This window comes from Oncorhynchus mykiss, chromosome 26 (genome assembly GCF_013265735.2).
Source record: "Oncorhynchus mykiss isolate Arlee chromosome 26, USDA_OmykA_1.1, whole genome shotgun sequence".
In the NCBI taxonomy this organism is placed as follows: Eukaryota; Metazoa; Chordata; class Actinopteri; order Salmoniformes; family Salmonidae; genus Oncorhynchus; species Oncorhynchus mykiss.
This window is the reverse complement of record NC_048590.1, coordinates 3,118,044-3,146,039: the sequence shown is the minus strand read 5'-3', so window position 1 is coordinate 3,146,039 and position 27,996 is coordinate 3,118,044. Positions and strand designations below refer to the sequence as shown.

The following is a 27,996-nucleotide window of genomic DNA, read 5'->3' as shown; positions in this document are numbered from 1 at the left end:
TCATGGTTGAATTACTGCAGAGAAACCCACTACTAAAGGACACCATTAAGAAGAGGAGACTGAGTGAATCAGGCCTTCATGGTTGAATTACTGCAGAGAAACCCACTACTAAAGGACACCAATAAGAAGAGGAGACTGTGTGAATCAGGCCTTCATGGTTGAATTACTGCAGAGAAACCCACTACTAAAGGACACCATTAAGAAGAGGAGACTGTGTGAATCAGGCCTTCATGGTTGAATTACTGCAGAGAAACCCACTACTAAAGGACACCATTAAGAAGAGGAGACTGTGTGAATCAGGCCTTCATGGTTGAATTACTACAGAGAAACCCACTACTAAAGGACACCAATAAGAAGAGGAGACTGTGTGAATCAGGCCTTCATGGTTGAATTACTGCAGAGAAACCCACTACTAAAGGACACCATTAAGAAGAGGAGACTGTTTGAATCAGGCCTTCATGGTTGAATTACTGCAGAGAAACCCACTACTAAAGGACACCAATAAGAAGAGGAGACTGTGTGAATCAGGCCTTCATGGTTGAATTACTACAGAGAAACCCACTACTAAAGGACACCATTAAGAAGAGGAGACTGTGTGAATCAGGCCTTCATGGTTGAATTACTGCAGAGAAACCCACTACTAAAGGACACCATTAAGAAGAGGAGACTGTGTGAATCAGGCCTTCATGGTTGAATTACTGCAGAGAAACCCACTACTAAAGGACACCATTAAGAAGAGGAGACTGAGTGAATCAGGCCTTCATGGTTGAATTACTGCAGAGAAACCCACTACTAAAGGACACCATTAAGAAGAGGAGACTGAGTGAATCAGGCCTTCATGGTTGAATTACTGCAGAGAAACCCACTACTAAAGGACACCATTAAGAAGAGGAGACTGTGTGAATCAGACCTTCATGGTTGAATTACTGCAGAGAAACCCACTACTAAAGGACACCATTAAGAAGAGGAGACTGTGTGAATCAGGCCTTCATGGTTGAATTACTGCAGAGAAACCCACTACTAAAGGACACCATTAAGAAGAGGAGACTGAGTGAATCAGGCCTTCATGGTTGAATTACTGCAGAGAAACCCACTACTAAAGGACACCAATAAGAAGAGGAGACTGTGTGAATCAGGCCTTCATGCTTGAATTACTGCAGAGAAACCACTACTAAAGGACACCATTAAGAAGAGGAGACTGAGTGAATCAGGCCTTCATGGTTGAATTACTGCAGAGAAACCCACTACTAAAGGACACCATTAAGAAGAGGAGACTGAGTGAATCAGGCCTTCATGGTTGAATTACTGCAGAGAAACCCACTACTAAAGGACACCATTAAGAAGAGGAGACTGAGTGAATCAGGCCTTCATGGTTGAATTACTGCAGAGAAACCCACTACTAAAGGACACCATTAAGAAGAGGAGACTGAATGAATCAGGCCTTCATGGTTGAATTACTGCAGAGAAACCCACTACTAAAGGACACCAATAAGAAGAGGAGACTGTGTGAATCAGGCCTTCATGGTTGAATTACTGCAGAGAAACCCACTACTAAAGGACACCATTAAGAAGAGGAGACTGTGTGAATCAGGCCTTCATGGTTGAATTACTGCAGAGAAACCCACTACTAAAGGACACCATTAAGAAGAGGAGACTGTGTGAATCAGGCCTTCATGGTTGAATTACTACAGAGAAACCCACTACTAAAGGACACCAATAAGAAGAGGAGACTGTGTGAATCAGGCCTTCATGGTTGAATTACTGCAGAGAAACCCACTACTAAAGGACACCAATAAGAAGAGGAGACTGTGTGAATCAGGCCTTCATGGTTGAATTACTACAGAGAAACCCACTACTAAAGGACACCATTAAGAAGAGGAGACTGTGTGAATCAGGCCTTCATGGTTGAATTACTGCAGAGAAACCCACTACTAAAGGACACCATTAAGAAGAGGAGACTGTGTGAATCAGGCCTTCATGGTTGAATTACTGCAGAGAAACCCACTACTAAAGGACACCATTAAGAAGAGGAGACTGAGTGAATCAGGCCTTCATGGTTGAATTACTGCAGAGAAACCCACTACTAAAGGACACCAATAAGAAGAGGAGACTGTGTGAATCAGGCCTTCATGGTTGAATTACTGCAGAGAAACCCACTACTAAAGGACACCAATAAGAAGAGGAGACTCAGTGAATCAGGCCTTCATGGTTGAATTACTGCAGAGAAACCCACTACTAAAGGACACCAATAAGAAGAGGAGACTGTGTGAATCAGGCCTTCATGGTTGAATTACTACAGAGAAACCCACTACTAAAGGACACCATTAAGAAGAGGAGACTGTGTGAATCAGGCCTTCATGGTTGAATTACTACAGAGAAACCCACTACTAAAGGACACCATTAAGAAGAGGAGACTGAGTGAATCAGGCCTTCATGGTTGAATTACTACAGAGAAACCCACTACTAAAGGACACCAATAAGAAGAGGAGACTGAGTGAATCAGGCCTTCATGGTTGAATTACTGCAGAGAAACCCACTACTAAAGGACACCATTAAGAAGAGGAGACTGAGTGAATCAGGCCTTCATGGTTGAATTACTGCAGAGAAACCCACTACTAAAGGACACCATTAAGAAGAGGAGACTGAGTGAATCAGGCCTTCATGGTTGAATTACTGCATAGAAACCCACTACTAAAGGACACCATTAAGAAGAGGAGACTGAGTGAATCAGGCCTTCATGGTTGAATTACTGCAGAGAAACCCACTACTAAAGGACACCAATAAGAAGAGGAGACTGTGTGAATCAGGCCTTCATGGTTGAATTACTACAGAGAAACCCACTACTAAAGGACACCAATAAGAAGAGGAGACTGAGTGAATCAGGCCTTCATGGTTGAATTACTGCAGAGAAACACACAACTAAAGGACACCATTAAGAAGAGGAGACTGAGTGAATCAGGCCTTCATGGTTGAATTACTGCAGAGAAACCCACTACTAAAGGACACCATTAAGAAGAGGAGACTGAGTGAATCAGGCCTTCATGGTTGAATTACTGCAGAGAAACCCACTACTAAAGGACACCATTAAGAAGAGGAGACTGTGTGAATCAGGCCTTCATGGTTGAATTACTGCAGAGAAACCCACTACTAAAGGACACCATTAAGAAGAGGAGACTGTGTGAATCAGGCCTTCATGGTTGAATTACTGCAGAGAAACCCACTACTAAAGGACACCATTAAGAAGAGGAGACTGTGTGAATCAGGCCTTCATGGTTGAATTACTGCAGAGAAACCCACTACTAAAGGACACCATTAAGAAGAGGAGACTGAGTGAATCAGGCCTTCATGGTTGAATTACTACAGAGAAACCCACTACTAAAGGACACCATTAAGAAGAGGAGACTGAGTGAATCAGGCCTTCATGGTTGAATTACTGCAGAGAAACCCACTACTAAAGGACACCATTAAGAAGAGGAGACTGTGTGAATCAGGCCTTCATGGTTGAATTACTACAGAGAAACCCACTACTAAAGGACACCATTAAGAAGAGGAGACTGTGTGAATCAGGCCTTCATGGTTGAATTACTGCAGAGAAACCCACTACTAAAGGACACCAATAAGAAGAGGAGACTGAGTGAATCAGGCCTTCATGGTTGAATTACTGCAGAGAACCCCACTACTAAAGGACACCATTAAGAAGAGGAGACTGAGTGAATCAGGCCTTCATGGTTGAATTACTGCAGAGAAACCCACTACTAAAGGACACCATTAAGAAGAGGAGACTGAGTGAATTAGGCCTTCATGGTTGAATTACTACAGAGAAACCCACTACTAAAGGACACCAATAAGAAGAGGAGACTGAGTGAATCAGGCCTTCATGGTTGAATTACTGCAGAGAAACCCACTACTAAAGGACACCAATAAGAAGAGGAGACTGAGTGAATCAGGCCTTCATGGTTGAATTACTGCAGAGAAACACACTACTAAAGGACACCATTAAGAAGAGGAGACTGAGTGAATCAGGCCTTCATGGTTGAATTACTGCAGAGAAACCCACTACTAAAGGACACCATTAAGAAGAGGAGACTGAGTGAATCAGGCCTTCATGGTTGAATTACTGCAGAGAAACCCACTACTAAAGGACACCATTAAGAAGAGGAGACTGTGTGAATCAGGCCTTCATGGTTGAATTACTGCAGAGAAACCCACTACTAAAGGACACCATTAAGAAGAGGAGACTGAGTGAATCAGGCCTTCATGGTTGAATTACTACAGAGAAACCCACTACTAAAGGACACCATTAAGAAGAGGAGACTGAGTGAATCAGGCCTTCATGGTTGAATTACTGCAGAGAAACCCACTACTAAAGGACACCATTAAGAAGAGGAGACTGTGTGAATCAGGCCTTCATGGTTGAATTACTACAGAGAAACCCACTACTAAAGGACACCATTGAGAAGAGGAGACTGTGTGAATCAGGCCTTCATGGTTGAATTACTGCAGAGAAACCCACTACTAAAGGACACCAATAAGAAGAGGAGACTGAGTGAATCAGGCCTTCATGGTTGAATTACTGCAGAGAAACCCACTACTAAAGGACACCAATAAGAAGAGGAGACTGAGTGAATCAGGCCTTCATGGTTGAATTACTGCAGAGAAACACACTACTAAAGGACACCATTAAGAAGAGGAGACTGAGTGAATCAGGCCTTCATGGTTGAATTACTGCAGAGAAACCCACTACTAAAGGACACCATTAAGAAGAGGAGACTGAGTGAATCAGGCCTTCATGGTTGAATTACTGCAGAGAAACCCACTACTAAAGGACACCATTAAGAAGAGGAGACTGTGTGAATCAGGCCTTCATGGTTGAATTACTGCAGAGAAACCCACTACTAAAGGACACCATTAAGAAGAGGAGACTGTGTGAATCAGGCCTTCATGGTTGAATTACTGCAGAGAAACCCACTACTAAAGGACACCATTAAGAAGAGGAGACTGTGTGAATCAGGCCTTCATGGTTGAATTACTGCAGAGAAACCCACTACTAAAGGACACCATTAAGAAGAGGAGACTGAGTGAATCAGGCCTTCATGGTTGAATTACTACAGAGAAACCCACTACTAAAGGACACCATTAAGAAGAGGAGACTGAGTGAATCAGGCCTTCATGGTTGAATTACTGCAGAGAAACCCACTACTAAAGGACACCATTAAGAAGAGGAGACTGTGTGAATCAGGCCTTCATGGTTGAATTACTACAGAGAAACCCACTACTAAAGGACACCATTGAGAAGAGGAGACTGTGTGAATCAGGCCTTCATGGTTGAATTACTGCAGAGAAACCCACTACTAAAGGACACCATTAAGAAGAGGAGACTGTGTGAATCAGGCCTTCATGGTTGAATTACTACAGAGAAACCCACTACTAAAGGACACCAATAAGAAGAGGAGACTGAGTGAATCAGGCCTTCATGGTTGAATTACTGCAGAGAAACCCACTACTAAAGGACACCATTAAGAAGAGGAGACTGAGTGAATCAGGCCTTCATGGTTGAATTACTACAGAGAAACCCACTACTAAAGGACACCAATAAGAAGAGGAGACTGAGTGAATCAGGCCTTCATGGTTGAATTACTGCAGAGAAACCCACTACTAAAGGACACCAATAAGAAGAGGAGACTGAGTGAATCAGGCCTTCATGGTTGAATTACTGCAGAGAAACACACTACTAAAGGACACCATTAAGAAGAGGAGACTGAGTGAATCAGGCCTTCATGGTTGAATTACTGCAGAGAAACCCACTACTAAAGGACACCATTAAGAAGAGGAGACTGAGTGAATCAGGCCTTCATGGTTGAATTACTGCAGAGAAACCCACTACTAAAGGACACCATTAAGAAGAGGAGACTGTGTGAATCAGGCCTTCATGGTTGAATTACTGCAGAGAAACCCACTACTAAAGGACACCATTAAGAAGAGGAGACTGTGTGAATCAGGCCTTCATGGTTGAATTACTGCAGAGAAACCCACTACTAAAGGACACCATTAAGAAGAGGAGACTGTGTGAATCAGGCCTTCATGGTTGAATTACTGCAGAGAAACCCACTACTAAAGGACACCATTAAGAAGAGGAGACTGAGTGAATCAGGCCTTCATGGTTGAATTACTACAGAGAAACCCACTACTAAAGGACACCATTAAGAAGAGGAGACTGAGTGAATCAGGCCTTCATGGTTGAATTACTGCAGAGAAACCCACTACTAAAGGACACCATTAAGAAGAGGAGACTGTGTGAATCAGGCCTTCATGGTTGAATTACTACAGAGAAACCCACTACTAAAGGACACCATTAAGAAGAGGAGACTGTGTGAATCAGGCCTTCATGGTTGAATTACTGCAGAGAAACCCACTACTAAAGGACACCATTAAGAAGAGGAGACTGTGTGAATCAGGCCTTCATGGTTGAATTACTACAGAGAAACCCACTACTAAAGGACACCAATAAGAAGAGGAGACTGAGTGAATCAGGCCTTCATGGTTGAATTACTGCAGAGAAACCCACTACTAAAGGACACCATTAAGAAGAGGAGACTGTGTGAATCAGGCCTTCATGGTTGAATTACTGCAGAGAAACCCACTACTAAAGGACACCATTAAGAAGAGGAGACTGAGTGAATCAGGCCTCCATGGTTGAATTACTGCAGAGAAACCCACTACTAAAGGACACCATTAAGAAGAGGAGACTGAGTGAATCAGGCCTTCATGGTTGAATTACTGCAGAGAAACCCACTACTAAAGGACACCATTAAGAAGAGGAGACTGAGTGAATCAGGCCTTCATGGTTGAATTACTGCAGAGAAACCCACTACTAAAGGACACCAATAAGAAGAGGAGACTGTGTGAATCAGGCCTTCATGGTTGAATTACTGCAGAGAAACCCACTACTAAAGGACACCAATAAGAAGAGGAGACTGAGTGAATCAGGCCTTCATGGTTGAATTACTGCAGAGAAACCCACTACTAAAGGACACCAATAAGTAGAGGAGACTGTGTGAATCAGGTCTTCATGGTTGAATTACTACAGAGAAACCCACTACTAAAGGACACCATTAAGAAGAGGAGACTGTGTGAATCAGGCCTTCATGGTTGAATTACTACAGAGAAACCCACTACTAAAGGACACCATTAAGAAGAGGAGACTGTGTGAATCAGGCCTTCATGGTTGAATTACTGCAGAGAAACCCACTACTAAAGGACACCAATAAGAAGAGGAGACTGAGTGAATCAGGCCTTCATGGTTGAATTACTGCAGAGAAACCCACTACTAAAGGACACCATTAAGAAGAGGAGACTGAGTGAATCAGGCCTTCATGGTTGAATTACTGCAGAGAAACCCACTACTAAAGGACACCATTAAGAAGAGGAGACTGAGTGAATCAGGCCTTCATGGTTGAATTACTGCAGAGAAACCCACTACTAAAGGACACCATTAAGAAGAGGAGACTGAGTGAATCAGGCCTTCATGGTTGAATTACTGCAGAGAAACCCACTACTAAAGGACACCAATAAGAAGAGGAGACTGTGTGAATCAGGCCTTCATGGTTGAATTACTACAGAGAAACCCACTACTAAAGGACACCATTAAGAACAGGAGACTGTGTGAATCAGGCCTTCATGGTTGAATTACTACAGAGAAACCCACTACTAAAGGACACCATTAAGAAGAGGAGACTGTGTGAATCAGGCCTTCATGGTTGAATTACTGCAGAGAAACCCACTACTAAAGGACACCATTAAGAAGAGGAGACTGTGTGAATCAGGCCTTCATGGTTGAATTACTACAGAGAAATCCACTACTAAAGGACACCAATAAGAAGAGGAGACTGAGTGAATCAGGCCTTCATGGTTGAATTACTGCAGAGAAACCCACTACTAAAGGACACCATTAAGAAGAGGAGACTGTGTGAATCAGGCCTTCATGGTTGAATTACTGCAGAGAAACCCACTACTAAAGGACACCATTAAGAAGAGGAGACTGAGTGAATCAGGCCTCCATGGTTGAATTACTGCAGAGAAACCCACTACTAAAGGACACCATTAAGAAGAGGAGACTGAGTGAATCAGGCCTTCATGGTTGAATTACTGCAGAGAAACCCACTACTAAAGGACACCATTAAGAAGAGGAGACTGAGTGAATCAGGCCTTCATGGTTGAATTACTGCAGAGAAACCCACTACTAAAGGACACCAATAAGAAGAGGAGACTGTGTGAATCAGGCCTTCATGGTTGAATTACTGCAGAGAAACCCACTACTAAAGGACACCAATAAGAAGAGGAGACTGAGTGAATCAGGCCTTCATGGTTGAATTACTGCAGAGAAACCCACTACTAAAGGACACCAATAAGAAGAGGAGATTGTGTGAATCAGGTCTTCATGGTTGAATTACTACAGAGAAACCCACTACTAAAGGACACCATTAAGAAGAGGAGACTGTGTGAATCAGGCCTTCATGGTTGAATTACTACAGAGAAACCCACTACTAAAGGACACCAATAAGAAGAGGAGACTGAGTGAATCAGGCCTTCATGGTTGAATTACTGCAGAGAAACCCACTACTAAAGGACACCATTAAGAAGAGGAGACTGAGTGAATCAGGCCTTCATGGTTGAATTACTCCAGAGAAACCCACTACTAAAGGACACCATTAAGAAGAGGAGACTGAGTGAATCAGGCCTTCATGGTTGAATTACTACAGAGAAACCCACTACTAAAGGACACCAATAAGAAGAGGAGACTGAGTGAATCAGGCCTTCATGGTTGAATTACTGCAGAGAAACCCACTACTAAAGGACACCAATAAGAAGAGGAGACTGAGTGAATCAGGCCTTCATGGTTGAATTACTGCAGAGAAACCCACTACTAAAGGACACCAATAAGAAGAGGAGACTGAGTGAATCAGGCCTTCATGGTTGAATTACTGCAGAGAAACCCACTACTAAAGGACACCATTAAGAAGAGGAGACTGAGTGAATCAGGCCTTCATGGTTGAATTACTGCAGAGAAACCCACTACTAAAGGACACCAATAAGAAGAGGAGACTGAGTGAATCAGGCCTTCATGGTTGAATTACTGCAGAGAAACACACTACTAAAGGACACCATTAAGAAGAGGAGACTGTGTGAATCAGGCCTTCATGGTTGAATTACTACAGAGAAACCCACTACTAAAGGACACCATTAAGAAGAGGAGACTGAGTGAATCAGGCCTTCATGGTTGAATTACTGCAGAGAAACACACTACTAAAGGACACCATTAAGAAGAGGAGACTGAGTGAATCAGGCCTTCATGGTTGAATTACTGCAGAGAAACACACTACTAAAGGACACCATTAAGAAGAGGAGACTGAGTGAATCAGGCCTTCATGGTTGAAGTACTACAGAGAAACCCACTACTAAAGGACACCATTAAGAAGAGGAGACTGAGTGAATCAGGCCTTCATGGTTGAATTACTGCAGAGAAACACACTACTAAAGGACACCATTAAGAAGAGGAGACTGAGTGAATCAGGCCTTCATGGTTGAATTACTGCAGAGAAACACACTACTGAAGGACACCAATAAGAAGAGGAGACTGTGTGAATCAGGCCTTCATGGTTGAATTACTGCAGAGAAACCCACTACTAAAGGACACCAATAAGAAGAGGAGACTGTGTGAATCAGGCCTTCATGGTTGAATTACTGCAGAGAAACCCACTACTAAAGGACACCATTAAGAAGAGGAGACTGAGTGAATCAGGCCTTCGTGGTTGAATTACTGCAGAGAAACACACTACTGAAGGACACCAATAAGAAGAGGAGACTGTGTGAATCAGGCCTTCATGGTTGAATTACTGCAGAGAAACACACTACTAAAGGACACCAATAAGAAGAGGAGACTGTGTGAATCAGGCCTTCATGGTTGAATTACTGCAGAGAAACCCACTACTAAAGGACACCATTAAGAAGAGGAGACTGAGTGAATCAGGCCTTCATGGTTGAATTACTACAGAGAAACCCACTACTAAAGGACACCATTAAGAAGAGGAGACTGTGTTAATCAGGCCTTCATGGTTGAATTACTACAGAGAAACCCACTACTAAAGGACACCATTAAGAAGAGGAGACTGAGTGAATCAGGCCTTCATGGTTGAATTACTGCAGAGAAACACACTACTAAAGGACACCATTAAGAAGAGGAGACTGTGTGAATCAGGCCTTCATGGTTGAATTACTGCAGAGAAACCCACTACTAAAGGACACCATTAAGAAGAGGAGACTGTGTGAATCAGGCCTTCATGGTTGAATTACTACAGAGAAACCCACTACTAAAGGACACCATTAAGAAGAGGAGACTGTGTGAATCAGGCCTTCATGGTTGAATTACTGCAGAGAAACCCACTACTAAAGGACACCATTAAGAAGAGGAGACTGTGTGAATCAGGCCTTCATGGTTGAATTACTGCAGAGAAACCCACTACTAAAGGACACCATTAAGAAGAGGAGACTGAGTGAATCAGGCCTTCATGGTTGAATTACTGCAGAGAAACCCACTACTAAAGGACACCATAAGAAGAGGAGACTGTGTGAATCAGGCCTTCATGGTTGAATTACTACAGAGAAACCCACTACTAAAGGACACCAATAAGAAGAGGAGACTGAGTGAATCAGGCCTTCATGGTTGAATTACTACAGAGAAACCCACTACTAAAGGACACCATTAAGAAGAGGAGACTGAGTGAATCAGGCCTTCATGGTTGAATTACTACAGAGAAACCCACTACTAAAGGACACCATTAAGAAGAGGAGACTGTGTGAATCAGGCCTTCATGGTTGAATTACTACAGAGAAACCCACTACTAAAGGACACCATTAAGAAGAGGAGACTGTGTGAATCAGGCCTTCATGGTTGAATTACTACAGAGAAACCCACTACTAAAGGACACCAATAAGAAGAGGAGACTATGTGAATCAGGCCTTCATGGTTGAATTACTGCAGAGAAACCCACTACTAAAGGACACCATTAAGAAGAGGAGACTGAGTGAATCAGGCCTTCATGGTTGAATTACTGCAGAGAAACCCACTACTAAAGAACACCAATAAGAAGAGGAGACTGTGTGAATCAGGCCTTCATGGTTGAATTACTGCAGAGAAACCACTACTAAAGGACACCATTAGGAAGAGGAGACTGAGTGAATCAGGCCTTCATGGTTGAATTACTGCAGAGAAACCCACTACTAAAGGACACCATTAAGAAGAGGAGACTGAGTGAATCAGGCCTTCATGGTTGAATTACTGCAGAGAAACCCACTACTAAAGGACACCATTAAGAAGAGGAGACTGAGTGAATCAGGCCTTCATGGTTGAATTACTGCAGAGAAACCCACTACTAAAGGACACCAATAAGAAGAGGAGACTGTGTGAATCAGGCCTTCATGGTTGAATTACTGCAGAGAAACCCACTACTAAAGGACACCATTAAGAAGAGGAGACTGTGTGAATCAGGCCTTCATGGTTGAATTACTGCAGAGAAACCCACTACTAAAGGACACCATTAAGAAGAGGAGACTGTGTGAATCAGGCCTTCATGGTTGAATTACTACAGAGAAACCCACTACTAAAGGACACCAATAAGAAGAGGAGACTGTGTGAATCAGGCCTTCATGGTTGAATTACTGCAGAGAAACCCACTACTAAAGGACACCATTAAGAAGAGGAGACTGTTTGAATCAGGCCTTCATGGTTGAATTACTGCAGAGAAACCCACTACTAAAGGACACCAATAAGAAGAGGAGACTGTGTGAATCAGGCCTTCATGGTTGAATTACTACAGAGAAACCCACTACTAAAGGACACCATTAAGAAGAGGAGACTGTGTGAATCAGGCCTTCATGGTTGAATTACTGCAGAGAAACCCACTACTAAAGGACACCATTAAGAAGAGGAGACTGTGTGAATCAGGCCTTCATGGTTGAATTACTGCAGAGAAACCCACTACTAAAGGACACCATTAAGAAGAGGAGACTGAGTGAATCAGGCCTTCATGGTTGAATTACTGCAGAGAAACCCACTACTAAAGGACACCATTAAGAAGAGGAGACTGAGTGAATCAGGCCTTCATGGTTGAATTACTACAGAGAAACCCACTACTAAAGGACACCAATAAGAAGAAGAGACTGTGTGAATCAGGCCTTCATGGTTGAATTACTGCAGAGAAACCCACTACTAAAGGACACCATTAAGAAGAGGAGACTGTGTGAATCAGGCCTTCATGGTTGAATTACTGCAGAGAAACCCACTACTAAAGGACACCATTAAGAAGAGGAGACTGTGTGAATCAGGCCTTCATGGTTGAATTACTACAGAGAAACCCACTACTAAAGGACACCATTAAGAAGAGGAGACTGTGTGAATCAGGCCTTCATGGTTGAATTACTGCAGAGAAACCCACTACTAAAGGACACCATTAAGAAGAGGAGACTGAGTGAATCAGGCCTTCATGGTTGAATTACTGCAGAGAAACCCACTACTAAAGAACACCAATAAGAAGAGGAGACTGTGTGAATCAGGCCTTCATGGTTGAATTACTGCAGAGAAACCACTACTAAAGGACACCATTAGGAAGAGGAGACTGAGTGAATCAGGCCTTCATGGTTGAATTACTGCAGAGAAACCCACTACTAAAGGACACCATTAAGAAGAGGAGACTGAGTGAATCAGGCCTTCATGGTTGAATTACTGCAGAGAAACCCACTACTAAAGGACACCATTAAGAAGAGGAGACTGAGTGAATCAGGCCTTCATGGTTGAATTACTGCAGAGAAACCCACTACTAAAGGACACCAATAAGAAGAGGAGACTGTGTGAATCAGGCCTTCATGGTTGAATTACTGCAGAGAAACCCACTACTAAAGGACACCATTAAGAAGAGGAGACTGTGTGAATCAGGCCTTCATGGTTGAATTACTGCAGAGAAACCCACTACTAAAGGACACCATTAAGAAGAGGAGACTGTGTGAATCAGGCCTTCATGGTTGAATTACTACAGAGAAACCCACTACTAAAGGACACCAATAAGAAGAGGAGACTGTGTGAATCAGGCCTTCATGGTTGAATTACTGCAGAGAAACCCACTACTAAAGGACACCATTAAGAAGAGGAGACTGTTTGAATCAGGCCTTCATGGTTGAATTACTGCAGAGAAACCCACTACTAAAGGACACCAATAAGAAGAGGAGACTGTGTGAATCAGGCCTTCATGGTTGAATTACTACAGAGAAACCCACTACTAAAGGACACCATTAAGAAGAGGAGACTGTGTGAATCAGGCCTTCATGGTTGAATTACTGCAGAGAAACCCACTACTAAAGGACACCATTAAGAAGAGGAGACTGTGTGAATCAGGCCTTCATGGTTGAATTACTGCAGAGAAACCCACTACTAAAGGACACCATTAAGAAGAGGAGACTGAGTGAATCAGGCCTTCATGGTTGAATTACTGCAGAGAAACCCACTACTAAAGGACACCATTAAGAAGAGGAGACTGAGTGAATCAGGCCTTCATGGTTGAATTACTACAGAGAAACCCACTACTAAAGGACACCAATAAGAAGAAGAGACTGTGTGAATCAGGCCTTCATGGTTGAATTACTGCAGAGAAACCCACTACTAAAGGACACCATTAAGAAGAGGAGACTGTGTGAATCAGGCCTTCATGGTTGAATTACTGCAGAGAAACCCACTACTAAAGGACACCATTAAGAAGAGGAGACTGAGTGAATCAGGCCTTCATGGTTGAATTACTGCAGAGAAACCCACTACTAAAGGACACCATTAAGAAGAGGAGACTCTGTGAATCAGGCCTTCATGGTTGAATTACTGCAGAGAAACCCACTACTAAAGGACACCATTAAGAAGAGGAGACTGTGTGAATCAGGCCTTCATGGTTGAATTACTGCAGAGAAACCCACTACTAAAGGACACCATTAAGAAGAGGAGACTGAGTGAATCAGGCCTTCATGGTTGAATTACTGCAGAGAAACCCACTACTAAAGGACACCATTAAGAAGAGGAGACTGTGTGAATCAGGCCTTCATGGTTGAATTACTGCAGAGAAACCCACTACTAAAGGACACCATTAAGAAGAGGAGACTGTGTGAATCAGGCCTTCATGGTTGAATTACTGCAGAGAAACCCACTACTAAAGGACACCATTAAGAAGAGGAGACTGAGTGAATCAGGCCTTCATGGTTGAATTACTGCAGAGAAACCCACTACTAAAGGACACCATTAAGAAGAGGAGACTGTGTGAATCAGGCCTTCATGGTTGAATTACTGCAGAGAAACCCACTACTAAAGGACACCATTAAGAAGAGGAGACTGTGTGAATCAGGCCTTCATGGTTGAATTACTGCAGAGAAACCCACTACTAAAGGACACCATTAAGAAGAGGAGACTGAGTGAATCAGGCCTTCATGGTTGAATTACTGCAGAGAAACCCACTACTAAAGGACACCAATAAGAAGAGGAGACTGTGTGAATCAGGCCTTCATGGTTGAATTACTGCAGAGAAACCCACTACTAAAGGACACCATTAAGAAGAGGAGACTGAGTGAATCAGGCCTTCATGGTTGAATTACTGCAGAGAAACCCACTACTAAAGGACACCATTAAGAAGAGGAGACTGAGTGAATCAGGCCTTCATGGTTGAATTACTGCAGAGAAACCCACTACTAAAGGACACCATTAAGAAGAGGAGACTGAGTGAATCAGGCCTTCATGGTTGAATTACTGCAGAGAAACCCACTACTAAAGGACACCATTAAGAAGAGGAGACTGAGTGAATCAGGCCTTCATGGTTGAATTACTGCAGAGAAACCCACTACTAAAGGACACCAATAAGAAGAGGAGACTGTGTGAATCAGGCCTTCATGGTTGAATTACTGCAGAGAAACCCACTACTAAAGGACACCATTAAGAAGAGGAGACTGTGTGAATCAGGCCTTCATGGTTGAATTACTGCAGAGAAACCCACTACTAAAGGACACCATTAAGTAGAGGAGACTGTGTGAATCAGGCCTTCATGGTTGAATTACTACAGAGAAACCCACTACTAAAGGACACCAATAAGAAGAGGAGACTGTGTGAATCAGGCCTTCATGGTTGAATTACTGCAGAGAAACCCACTACTAAAGGACACCATTAAGAAGAGGAGACTGTGTGAATCAGGCCTTCATGGTTGAATTACTGCAGAGAAACCCACTACTAAAGGACACCAATAAGAAGAGGAGACTGTGTGAATCAGGCCTTCATGGTTGAATTACTACAGAGAAACCCACTACTAAAGGACACCATTAAGAAGAGGAGACTGTGTGAATCAGGCCTTCATGGTTGAATTACTGCAGAGAAACCCACTACTAAAGGACACCATTAAGAAGAGGAGACTGTGTGAATCAGGCCTTCATGGTTGAATTACTGCAGAGAAACCCACTACTAAAGGACACCATTAAGAAGAGGAGACTGAGTGAATCAGGCCTTCATGGTTGAATTACTGCAGAGAAACCCACTACTAAAGGACACCATTAAGAAGAGGAGACTGAGTGAATCAGGCCTTCATGGTTGAATTACTACAGAGAAACCCACTACTAAAGGACACCAATAAGAAGAAGAGACGTGAAGAAGAAACACGAGTAATGGACATTAGACTGGTGGAAATCTGTCCTTTGGTCTGATGAATCCAAATGTGAGATTTCTGGTTCCAACGACGTGTCTTTGTGAGATGCAGAGTAGGTGAACCAATGATCTCCGCATGTGTGGTTCCCACCGTGAAGCATGGAATTGGAGGTGGAGGTGTGATGGTGCTTTGCTGGTGACTCTGTCAGTGATTTATTTAGAAATCAAGGCACACTTAACCAGCATGGCTCCCACAGAATTCTGCAGCAATACGCCATCCCATCTGGTTTGCGCTTAATGGGACTACGATGTGTTTTCCAACAGGAAAATGACCCAACACACCTCCGGGCTGTGTAAGGACTATTTGACCAAGAAGGAGAGTGATGGAGTGCTGCATCAGATGACCTGGCCTCCATAATCACCAGACCTCAACCCAATTGATATGGTTTAGGATGAGTTAGAAAAGCAGCCAACTAGAGCTCAGCATATGTGGGAACTCCTTCAACACCGTTGAAAAAGCATTCCAGGTGAAGCTGGTTGAGAGAATACCAAGAGTGTGCAAAGCTGTCATCAAGGCAAAGGGTGGCTGCTTTGCAGAACACTTTTTTGGTTACTACATGATTCCATGTGTTTTATTTCATAGTTCTGATGTCTTCAATATTATTCTACAATGTAGAAAACAGTACAAATAAAGACAAATCCTTGAATGAGTAGGTTTGTCCAAACCTTTGACAGCTACTGTAGGTATGTACATTATGTAGCCTATTGAGACTTTTCAAGCAGTGAATAGTCATTATGTTGAATATCTATTGAATATGTGTCTATCTAACTACAGCATCCCAGATTGTGGTTAAAACCAACCCAAGCCAGCAACTGTAATTAGACAAACGTTGTTAGCCAAGGAACCTACGAAAAAGTAGCGGTCTCTTTGGCAAGTATTAGCTATACAATATCAGTTAATATGTATCCATTTCTCACGTTTTAACCAACCGATACAGGTACTGTAAAACAAGCTACCTGATTCACCCGATGTCTTCACAGTACATTGTCGTCCCTGTACATTAAGGTCGGCAACCTGGACTGTGCTGTCTTGTAATGCTGAGTGGACACATCCACATCAGTCTCAGAATGAGTCGGCCGTCATCCACTGTCACGGAGTAGAGGACCATTGACTACGAGATACAGTAGCAATGATGGCATTGATCTCAACCATATCATGTCTGGTTTGGGTAAGATAATGTAACGCAACCATATCATGTCTGGTTTGGGTAAGATAATGTAACAACCATATCATGTCTGGTTTGGGTAAGATAATGTAACACAACCATATCATGTCTGGTTTGGGTAAGATAATGTAACACAACCATATCATGTCTGGTTTGGGTAAGATAATGTAACACAACCATATCATGTCTGTTTTGGGTAAGATAATGTAACAACCATATCATGTCTGGTCTGGGTAAGATAATGTAACGCAACCATATCATGTCTGGTTTGGGTAAGATAATGTAACAACCATATCATGTCTGGTTTGGGTAAGATAATGTAACACAACCATATCATGTCTGGTATGGGTAAGATAATGTAACGCAACCATATCATGTCTGGTTTGGGTAAGATAATGTAACAACCATATCATGTCTGGTTTGGGTAAGATAATGTAACAACCATATCATGTCTGGTTTGGGTAAGATAATGTAACAACCATATCATGTCTGGTTTGGGTAAGATAATGTAACACAACCATATCATGTCTGGTTTGGGTAAGATAATGTAACACAACCATATCATGTCTGGTTTGGGTAAGATAATGTAACAACCATATCATGTCTGGTTTGGGTAAGATAATGTAACACAACCATATCATGTCTGGTTTGGGTAAGATAATGTAACACAACCATATCATGTCTGGTCTGGGTAAGATAATGTAACACAACCATATCATGTCTGGTTTGGGTAAGATAATGTAACAACCATATCATGTCTGGTTTGGGTAAGATAATGTAACACAACCATATCATGTCTGGTCTGGGTAAGATAATGTAACACAACCATATCATGTCTGGTTTGGGTAAGATAATGTAACAACCATATCATGTCTGGTTTGGGTAAGATAATGTAACACAACCATATCATGTCTGGTTTGGGTAAGATAATGTAACACAACCATATCATGTCTGGTTTGGGTAAGATAATGTAACAACCATATCATGTCTGGTTTGGGTAAGATAATGTAACACAACCATATCATGTCTGGTTTGGGTAAGATAATGTAACACAACCATATCATGTCTGGTTTGGGTAAGATAATGTAACACAACCATATCATGTCTGGTTTGGGTAAGATAATGTAACACAACCATATCATGTCTGGTTTGGGTAAGATAATGTAACACAACCATATCATGTCTGGTTTGGGTAAGATAATGTAACACAACCATATCATGTCTGGTTTGGGTAAGATAATGTAACACACCGTATCATGTCTGGTTTGGGTAAGATAATGTAACACAACCATATCATGTCTGGTTTGGGTAAGATAATGTAACAACCATATCATGTCTGGTTTGGGTAAGATAATGTAACAACCATATCATGTCTGGTTTGGGTAAGATAATGTAACACAACCATATCATGTCTGGTTTGGGTAAGATAATGTAACACAACCATATCATGTCTGGTTTGGGTAAGATAATGTAACACAACCATATCATGTCTGGTTTGGGTAAGATAATGTAACACAACCATATCATGTCTGGTTTGGGTAAGATAATGTAACACAACCATATCATGTCTGGTTTGGGTAAGATAATGTAACACAACCATATCATGTCTGGTTTGGGTAAGATAATGTAACACACCGTATCATGTCTGGTTTGGGTAAGATAATGTAACACAACCATATCATGTCTGGTTTGGGTAAGATAATGTAACACAACCATATCATGTCTGGTTTGGGGAAGATAATGTAACAACCATATCATGTCTGGTTTGGGTAAGATAATGTAACAACCATATCATGTCTGGGTTGGGTAAGATAATGTAACACAACCATATCATGTCTGGTTTGGGTAAGATAATGTAACACAACCGTATCATGTCTGGTTTGGGTAAGATAATGTAACACAACCATATCATGTCTGGTTTGGGTAAGATAATGTAACAACCATATCATGTCTGGTTTGGGTAAGATAATGTAACAACCATATCATGTCTGGTTTGGGTAAGATAATGTAACACAACCATATCATGTCTGGTTTGGGTAAGATAATGTAACACAACCATATCATGTCTGGTTTGGGTAAGATAATGTAACAACCATATCATGTCTGGTTTGGGTAAGATAATGTAACACAACCATATCATGTCTGGTTTGGGTAAGATAATGTAACAACCATATCATGTCTGGTTTGGGTAAGATAATGTAACAACCATATCATGTCTGGTTTGGGTAAGATAATGTAACAACCATATCATGTCTGGTTTGGGTAAGATAATGTAACACAACCATATCATGTCTGGTTTGGGTAAGATAATGTAACACAACCATATCATGTCTGGTTTGGGTAAGATAATGTAACAACCATATCATGTCTGGTTTGGGTAAGATAATGTAACACAACCATATCATGTCTGGTTTGGGTAAGATAATGTAACAACCATATCATGTCTGGTTTGGGTAAGATAATGTAACAACCATATCATGTCTGGTTTGGGTAAGATAATGTAACAACCATATCATGTCTGGTTTGGGTAAGATAATGTAACACAACCATATCATGTCTGGTTTGGGTAAGATAATGTAACACAACCATATCATGTCTGGTTTGGGTAAGATAATGTAACACAACCATATCATGTCTGGTTTGGGTAAGATAATGTAACACACCATATCATGTCTGGTTTGGGTAAGATAATGTAACACACCATATCATGTCTGGTTTGGGTAAGATAATGTAACACAACCATATCATGTCTGGTTTGGGTAAGATAATGTAACACACCGTATCATGTCTGGTTTGGGTAAGATAATGTAACACAACCATATCATGTCTGGTTTGGGTAAGATAATGTAACACACCATATCATGTCTGGTTTGGGTAAGATAATGTAACACAACCATATCATGTCTGGTTTGGGTAAGATAATGTAACGTAACGATATCATGTCTGGTTTGGGTAAGATAATGTAACAACCATATCATGTCTGGTTTGGGTAAGATAATGTAACAACCATATCATGTCTGGTTTGGGTAAGATAATGTAACACAACCATATCATGTCTGGTTTGGGTAAGATAATGTAACAACCATATCATGTCTGGTCTGGGTAAGATAATGTAACAACCATATCATGTCTGGTCTGGGTAAGATAATGTAACACAACCATATCATGTCTGGTTTGGGTAAGATAATGTAACACAACCGTATCATGTCTGGTTTGGGTAAGATAATGTAACACAACCATATCATGTCTGGTTTGGGTAAGATAATGTAACACACCGTATCATGTCTGGTTTGGGTAAGATAATGTAACACAACCATATCATGTCTGGTTTGGGTAAGATAATGTAACAACCATATCATGTCTGGTTTGGGTAAGATAATGTAAGGCAACCATATCATGTCTGGTTTGGGTAAGATAATGTAACAACCATATCATGTCTGGTTTGGGTAAGATAATGTAACACAACCATATCATGTCTGGTTTGGGTAAGATAATGTAACACAACCATATCATGTCTGGTCTGGGTAAGATAATGTAACACAACCGTATCATGTCTGGTTTGGGGAAGATAATGTAACACAACCATATCATGTCTGGTCTGGGTAAGATAATGTAACACAACCATATCATGTCTGGTCTGGGTAAGATAATGTAACACAACCATATCATGTCTGGTTTGGGGAAGATAATGTAACACAACCATATCATGTCTGGTTTGGGTAAGATAATGTAACACAACCATATCATGTCTGGTTTGGGTAAGATAATGTAACAACCATATCATGTCTGGTTTGGGTAAGATAATGTAACACAACCATATCATGTCTGGTTTGGGTAAGATAATGTAACACAACCATATCATGTCTGGTTTGGGTAAGATAATGTAACAACCATATCATGTCTGGTATGGGTAAGATAATGTAACACAACCATATCATGTCTGGTATGGGTAAGATAATGTAACAACCATATCATGTCTGGTATGGGGAAGATAATGTAACACAACCATATCATGTCTGGTTTGGGTAAGATAATGTAACAACCATATCATGTCTGGTTTGGGTAAGATAATGTAACACAACCATATCATGTCTGGTCTGGGTAAGATAATGTAACAACCATATCATGTCTGGTTTGGGTAAGATAATGTAACAACCATATCATGTCTGGTTTGGGTAAGATAATGTAACACAACCATATCATGTCTGGTTTGGGTAAGATAATGTAACAACCATATCATGTCTGGTTTGGGTAAGATAATGTAACACAACCATATCATGTCTGGTTTGGGTAAGATAATGTAACACAACCATATCATGTCTGGTTTGGGTAAGATAATGTAACACACCGTATCATGTCTGGTTTGGGTAAGATAATGTAACACAACCGTATCATGTCTGGTTTGGGTAAGATAATGTAACACAACCATATCATGTCTGGTTTGGGTAAGATAATGTAACACAACCGTATCATGTCTGGTTTGGGGAAGATAATGTAACAACCATATCATGTCTGGTTTGGGTAAGATAATGTAACACAACCATATCATGTCTGGTTTGGGTAAGATAATGTAACACAACCATATCATGTCTGGTTTGGGTAAGATAATGTAACACAACCGTATCATGTCTGGTTTGGGGAAGATAATGTAACACAACCATATCATGTCTGGTTTGGGTAAGATAATGTAACAACCATATCATGTCTGGTTTGGGTAAGATAATGTAACAACCATATCATGTCTGGTTTGGGTAAGATAATGTAACACAACCATATCATGTCTGGTTTGGGTAAGATAATGTAACACAACCGTATCATGTCTGGTTTGGGTAAGATAATGTAACACAACCGTATCATGTCTGGTTTGGGTAAGATAATGTAACACAACGTATCATGTCTGGTTTGGGTAAGATAATGTAACACAATACGAAAACGGTAATTTTTCTGTAATTTTTCTCAAATCCAATCATATTTTCCACGTTGATTCAACTTCATCACATAGATTGGTTTTGGTTGAAATGACGTTGAGATAACGTTGGTTCAACTTCATCACGTAGATTGGTTTTGGTTGAAATGACGTTGAAATAACGTTGGTTCGGGGGGAAGTAGACTAAGAGGAACAGTAACAAATATTGGATGTATTGATCAAATCAACAAGAAAGTCATTTTATGACATCCTGCTGTGGTACGGCCACTTTGCTGGACAATAGTTATTGCAATAAATGTTTTTTTGAATCTATAACCACCTTTGTCCACTTGGGGGCAGTGTTTATTGGCATATAACAGCATATAACGGTACAGAGCTGTACAGCTTTAGTGAGCTCATTTTCCTGTTTAGTTCTGCGCTAATCTTTTCACTTTAGTGTTTTGGTAGTACGTCCTAGATAGTAGTACGTCCTGAAACACTAAACAACAGGACCAGAATATGTTCTGTCTGTATAGATAGTAGTACGTCCTGAAACACTAAACAACAGGACCAGAATATGTTCTGTCTGTATAGATAGTAGAACGTCCTGTAACACTAAACAACAGGACCAGAATATGTTCTGTCTGTATAGATAGTAGAACGTCCTGTAACACTAAACAACAGGACCAGAATATGTTCTGTCTGTATAGATAGTAGAACGTCCTGTAACACTAAACAACAGGACCAGAATATGTTCTGTCTGCTGTCTGTATAGATAGTAGGACGTCCTGAAACACTAAACAACAGGACCAGAATATGTTCTGTCTGTATAGATAGTAGTACGTCCTGTAACACTAAACAACAGGACCAGAATATGTTCTGTCTGTATAGATAGTAGTACGTCCTGTAACACTAAACAACAGGACCAGAATATGTTCTGTCTGTATAGATAGTACTACGTCCTGAAACACTAAACAACAGGACCAGAATATGTTCTGTCTGTATAGATAGTACTACGTCCTGAAACACTAAACAACAGGACCAGAATATGTTCTGTCTGTATAGATAGTAGGACGTCCTGAAACACTAAACAACAGGACCAGAATATGTTCTGTCTGTATAGATAGTAGTACGTCCTGTAACACTAAACAACAGGACCAGAATATGTTCTGTCTGTATAGATAGTAGCACGTCCTGAAACACTAAACAACAGGACCAGAATATGTTCTGTCTGTATAGATAGTAGCACGTCCTGAAACACTAAACAACAGGACCAGAATATGTTCTGTCTGTATAGATAGTAGCACGTCCTGAAACTCTAAACAACAGGACCAGAATATGTTCTGTCTGTATAGATAGTAGCACGTCCTGAAACACTAAACAACAGGACCAGAATATGTTCTGTCTGTATAGATAGTAGCACGTCCTGAAACTCTAAACAACAGGACCAGAATATGTTCTGTCTGTATAGATAGTAGCACGTCCTGAAACACTAAACAACAGGACCAGAATATTTGCATTACACATAAAGAGCTACAACTCTATGGTTCTATAAAGAGCCATTAATTCCTTTGAAAAATGTCACGATGCTCTATGCTGCCTGTAGATGTTTACTGTTTTCAAGTTCCCCTAAAACACTGACAAAAACATTTACCGCTGTACATATGCAAACTGACAAGATGTAAATACTGGAAGGAAATTCATGACATTACCCCAAACGTGTCCCTTGAGAAGCAGCTCGAGCTCCGTACAATCCGATAGATCCCTCTGAAGAGTTGTTCTCTCTGTCTCTCTCTGTGTCTCTCTGTCTCTCTCTCTCTATCTCTCTCTCTGTGTCTCTCTGTCTCTCTCTCTCTATCTCTCTCTCTCTCTCTCTCTCTCTCTCTCTGTCTGTCTCTCTCTCTCTCTGTCTCTCTCTCTGTTTCTCTCTCTATCTCTCTCTCTCTCTGTCTCTCTCTCTCTCTCTCTCTCTGTCTCTCTCTCTCTCTCTGTCTCTCTCTCTCTCTCTGTCTCTCTCTCTCTCTCTCTCTCTCTGTCTCTCTCTCTCTCTCTGTCTGTCTCTCTCTCTCTCTCTCTCTCTCTCATATATTCCCTTCAGGGATTGTTTCTTTTTTGTTGTCTTTTTAAACAGAACAATATCAGAGTAAATCTCTAACCAGTAGCAGGACACTTCCTTCTGTAATATTAAATCTCTGTGGTGCTGATTATAGAGGGAAAACAGAGACACTCTGGACTGTACCCTCACCAAGGTCAACTTCCTGTCTTAAGTGTGTGTCACGCCCTGACCGTAGATTGGTCAGGATGTGATGTGGGTGGGCATTCTATGGTTGTATGTCTAGGTTGTGTATTTCTATGTGTTTGGACGGGGATGGTTCTCAATCAGGGACAGCTGTCTATCGTTGTCTCTGATTGGGAATCATACTTAGGCAGCCTGTTTTCCCACTGTTAGTTGTGGTTATTTTCTGGTTAGTGTTTGTTGCACCAGTCAGAAGTGTTCAGTCAGAATAAATAATATGAACACGTACTACACTGCACCTTGGTCTTCTAATGAATGCCGTTACAGTGTGACTCAAATGGCACCCTATTCCCTATATAGTACACTACTATAGACCAGAGCCCTATTCCCTATATAGTACACTACTATAGACCAGAGCCCTATTCCCTATATAGTACACTACTATAGACCAGAGCCCTATTACCTATATAGTGGTACTACTATAGACCAGAGCCCTATTCCCTATATAGTACACTACTATAGACCAGAGCCCTATTCCCTATATAGTACACTACTATAGACCAGAGCCCTATTCCCTATATAGTGGTACTACTATAGACCAGAGCCCTATTCCCTATATAGTGGTACTACTATAGACCAGAGCCCTATTCCCTATATAGTGGTACTACTATAGACCAGAGCCCTATTCCCTATATAGTACACTACTATAGACCAGAGCCCTATTCCCTATATAGTACACTACTATAGACCAGAGCCCTATTCCCTATATAGTGGTACTACTATAGACCAGAGCCCTATTCCTTATATAGTACACTACTATAGACCAGAGCCCTATTCCCTATATTGTACACTACTATAGACCAGAGCCCTATTCCCTATATAGTGGTACTACAGACCAGAGCCCTATTCCCTATATAGTGTACTGTTGAATCAGAACCTTAGCAATCAGCATTAAGTTCATATTGGGGGGAGGGGGGGCATCTGAACCTTAGCAATCAGCATTAAGTTCATATGGGGGGGCATCTGTACTGTTGAGTCAGAACCTTAGCAATCAGCATTAAGTTCATATGGGGGGTGGCATCTGTACTGTTGAGTCAGAACCTTAACAATCAGCATTAAGTTCATATTGGGGGGGGGGGGGGGCATCTGTACTGTTGAATCAGAACCGTAACAATCAGCATTAAGTTCATATTGGGGGGGGGGGGGCATCTGTACTGTTGAATCAGAACCGTAACAATCAGCATTAAGTTCATATTGGGGGGGGGGGCATCTGTACTGTTGAATCAGAACCGTAACAATCAGCATTAAGTTCATATTGGGGGGGGGGGGGCATCTGTACTGTTGAATCAGAACCGTAACAATCAGCATTAAGTTCATATTGGGGGGGGGGGGGGCATCTGTACTGTTGAATCAGAACCGTAACAATCAGCATTAAGTTCATATTGGGGGGGGGGGGCATCTGTACTGTTGAATCAGAACCTTAACAATCAGCATTAAGTTCATATTGGGGGGGGGGGGGCATCTGTACTGTTGAATCAGAACCTTAACAATCAGCATTAAGTTCATATGGGGGGGGGGCATCTGTACTGTTGAGTCAGTTTATAAAACAATCTGTAGTTTATACAACAATCTGTAGTTTATACAACAATCTGTAGTTTATACAACAATCTGTAGTTTATACAACAACCTGTAGTTTATATAATTTACACAACTTCAACATAATTTTTCACCTGTAGCTTTTTTGGGGGCCCCAAGCTAGATTTGTACTGGTATGCAGCCCTAGGACAAGTGCCCTGGAATGCAGCCCTAGGACAAGTGCCCTGGTATGCAGCCCTAGGACAAGTGAACCTGGAATGCAGCCCTAGGACAAGTGAACCTGGAATGCAGCCCTAGGACAAGTGAACCTGGAATGCAGCCCTAGGACAAGTGCCCTGGAATGCAGCCCTAGGACAAGTGAACCTGGAATGCAGCCCTAGAACAAGTGAACCTGGAATGCAGCCCTAGGACAAGTGAACCTGGAATGCAGCCCTAGGACAAGTGCCCTGGAATGCAGCCCTAGGACAAGTGCCCTGGTATGCAGCCCTAGGACAAGTGAACCTGGAATGCAGCCCTAGGACAAGTGCCCTGGAATGCAGCCCTAGGACAAGTGCCCTGGTATGCAGCCCTAGGACAAGTCAACTGGAACAAAGTCTCGTTGTTATCTGGTAAATATTGTAAATCTACTGAGGTGAAAGAAGTATCATACGAACAATCCACCCTGTAAAGACATTTATTATACACAGATTTAAAATATCTATTGATAACACATGTGTATTTTGTGGTTGTGACCCAGAACTGGGACTCTTCTTATATCAGTGTGAGTCAGAAGATGTTGGAGTGAGTCAGATGATGTTGGAGTGAGTCAGATGATGTTGGAGTGAGGAGTGAGTCAGATGATGTTGGAGTGAGTCAGATGATGTTGGAGTGAGTCAGATGATGTTGGAGTGAGGAGTGAGTCAGATGATGTTGGAGTGAGTCAGATGATGTTGGAGTGAGTCAGATGATGTTGGAGTGAGGAGTGAGTCAGATGATGTTGGAGTGAGTCATATGATGTTGGAGTGAGTCAGAAGATGCTGGAGTGAGTCAGAAGATGTTGGAGTGGGTCAGAAGATGTTGGAGTGAGTTAGAAGATGTTGGAGTGAGTCAGAAGATGTTGGAGTGAGTCAGAATATGTTGGAGTGAGTTAGAAGATGTTGGAGAGATGTTGGCGTGTGTCAGAAGATGTTGGAGTGAGTTAGAAGATGTTGGAGTGAGTTAGATGATGTTGGAGTGAGTCAGATGATGTTGGAGTGAGGAGTGAGTCAGATGATGTTGGAGTGAGTCATATGATGTTGGAGTGAGTTAGAAGAGGTTGGAGTGAGTCAGAAGATGTTGGAGTGAGTCAGAAGATGTTGGAGTGAGTCAGAAGATGTTGGAGTGAGTTAGAAGATGTTGGAGTGAGTCAGAAGATGTTGGAGAGATGTTGGCGTGTGTCAGAAGATGTTGGAGTGAGTTAGAAGATGTTGGAGTGAGTTAGATGATGTTGGAGTGAGTCAGATGATGTTGGAGTGAGGAGTGAGTCAGATGATGTTGGAGTGAGTCATATGATGTTGGAGTGAGTCATATGATGTTGGAGTGAGTTAGAAGAGGTTGGAGTGAGTCAGAAGATGTTGGAGTGAGTCAGAAGATGTTGGAGTGAGTCAGAAGATGTTGGACTGCGTTAGAAGATGTTGGAGTGAGTCAGAAGATGTTGGAGTGAGTCAGAATATGTTGGAGTGAGTTAGAAGATGTTGGAGAGATGTTGGCGTGCGTCAGAAGATGTTGGAGTGAGTTAGAAGATGTTGGAGTGAGTTAGAAGATGTTGGAGTGAGGAGTGAGTCAGAAGATGTTGGAGTGAGTAAGAAGATGTTAGAGTAAGTTCAAAGATGTTGGAGTGAGGAGTGAGTCAGAAGAAGTTGGAGTGAGTTAGAAGATGTTGGAGTGAGTCAGAAGATGTTGGAGTGAGTCAGAAGATGTTGGAGTGGGTTAAAAATGTTGGAGTGAGTCAGAAGATATTGGAGGGAGTTAGAAGATGTTGGAGTGAGTCAAAAGATGTTGGAGTGAGTCAGAAGATGTTGGAATGAGGAGTGAGTCAGAAGATATTGGAGTGAGTCAGAAGATGTTGGAGTGAGGAGTGAGTCAGAAGATGTTGAGTGAGTTCGAAGATGTTGGAGTGAGTCAGAAGATGTTGGAGTGAGTCAGAAGATATTGGAGTGAGTCAGAAGATGTTGGAGTGAGTCAGAAGATGTTGGAGTGAGTTAGAAGATGTTGAAGTGAGTCAGAAGATATTGGAGGGAGTTAGAAGATGTTGGAGTGAGTCAGAAGATGTTGGAGTGAGTCAGAAGATGTTGGAGTGAGG

General features: G+C 41.7%; 1 protein-coding gene across 1 annotated transcript in view; it reads right to left on the bottom strand.

The window, feature by feature from the left end:
• LOC110516197 (multidrug resistance-associated protein 9) overlaps positions 1–23,702 on the bottom strand; it is a 198,014-nt gene extending 174,312 nt beyond the window's left edge. Inside the window, exon 1 of the mRNA XM_036963498.1 lies at positions 23,557–23,702. The gene's annotated coding sequence lies outside the window, so the exon portion shown is untranslated. The remainder of the gene's footprint in view (positions 1–23,556) is intronic.
• Between the last annotated feature and the right edge of the window lie 4,294 nt (positions 23,703–27,996).